Below are 1471 nucleotides of genomic sequence, written 5' to 3'. Positions count from 1 at the left end.
TCGATTTATTTATTTTTTTTAAATTTTTTTTAATGTTTATTTATTTTTGAGACAGAGACAGAGCATGATCGGGAGAGGGTCAGAGAAAGAGAGACAGAATGAAGCAGGCTCCAGGCTCCAAGCTGTCAGCACAGAGCCCGATGTGGGGCTCGAACCCACAGACCGTGAGATCATGACCTGAGCGGAGGTCGGATGCTCAACCGACTGAGCCACCCAGGCGCCCCGAGGGTCCTCGATGAAATTCCTGGGATGAATAAGGATGACTTGGGGTTTCTTTGTTATTTTTAGTCTTCCCATCTCTTCACTTATAAAGCAGATAAAATTGTAGGGGCGCCTGGGTGGCTCAGTCGGTTAAGCGTCCGACTTTGGCTCGGGACATGGTCTCGCGGTTCGTGGGTTCGAGCCCCGCGTCGGGCTCTGTGCTGCCATCTCAGGGCCTGGAGCCTGCTTCGGATTCTGCGTCTCGCTCTCTCTGCCCCTCCGCCCCTCACACTCTATCTCTCTCTGTCTCTCAAAAATAAAGAAATGTAAAAAAAAAAAATTTTTTTTTTTAAATAAAGCAGATAAAATTGTACTGAGGGGCACCTGAGTGGCTCCGTCAGTTGAGTGGCTGACTCTTGATCTCAGCTCAGATCTTGATCTCGGGGTCATGAGTTCAAGCCCCACGTTGGGCTCCACGCTGGGGGTGGAGCCTACACTGAAAAAAAAAAGTGTGTTAAGGAAAGGCCACCTCTAACGAACAGCTCATTCTTCCTCGCACTCGTTTCCACTGCTCCTCCCCCCACCGGAGTCTCCTTGAACCGATATCTCCACCTGAGTTTGTGAAGCAAAAGGAAGGAAAGCTAAAGCCAGTGTGTGAACTGGCTCTTTTTCTGTAACCTACAGAAACTAGGACACCAGCAGCACGAGGCTGTCGCATTTAATGTCTGTGGATTTGTTCCAAGGGACACGTTCATGGGTTGATCAACTGAACAGAGGTAGTCACCCGAGAACCTTAGGGGACTTACCCCAAGTGTCATGTTCCTGTTTGTTTGTGGCTGGGCAGACCGTGGTCACTGCTTCATAGCCACCCCCAGCGCTTGGAGGAAAAAGAGTATCCTACCTGCTCGGTGACTAATTGGTTGAAAACAAGTCTGCAATCTGTTAAGCAGAATGTGTCTCCCTTCTTGCCGCCCCCCTCCCTGCCCTATTGCCATGCTGTTAAAGTTATGAATGTCTCTTTCCAGTTTCCCCCGCTGGGATAGCTATGTTCTCGATGTTGTCTTCGGCAAATTACCAAAATAGAATTTATGATTCATTGACCCAAATTATATTCCCACTGACAATATCTGCAGAAATTCTGTTCAACAATGGCTTGCTGAGTTTACAGAAAACATACATCACTCTCTGGAATTCACCCTCCCCAACAAGGCCAACAGAAGTGCAAATTAAATCTTATCTGCTCGGAAGTCCTTGATGAAGAACACCCTGG

The 1471-nt window shown here is 48.0% G+C and overlaps 1 non-coding gene across 1 annotated transcript; it reads left to right on the top strand.

Annotated features, from left to right (window-relative positions):
• Nucleotides 1-332: 332 nt before the first annotated feature.
• TRNAQ-UUG (transfer RNA glutamine (anticodon UUG)) lies at nt 333-417 on the top strand. The gene has a single exon. It is a non-coding gene; the product is annotated as a tRNA-Gln (tRNA).
• The last annotated feature ends 1054 nt before the right edge of the window (nt 418-1471 follow it).

Source organism: Panthera uncia, chromosome D1 (genome assembly GCF_023721935.1).
Source record: "Panthera uncia isolate 11264 chromosome D1, Puncia_PCG_1.0, whole genome shotgun sequence".
Classification (NCBI taxonomy): domain Eukaryota; kingdom Metazoa; phylum Chordata; class Mammalia; order Carnivora; family Felidae; genus Panthera; species Panthera uncia.
Note: the sequence above shows the minus strand (reverse complement) of the source record. Positions and strands in the feature narration are given on the sequence as shown.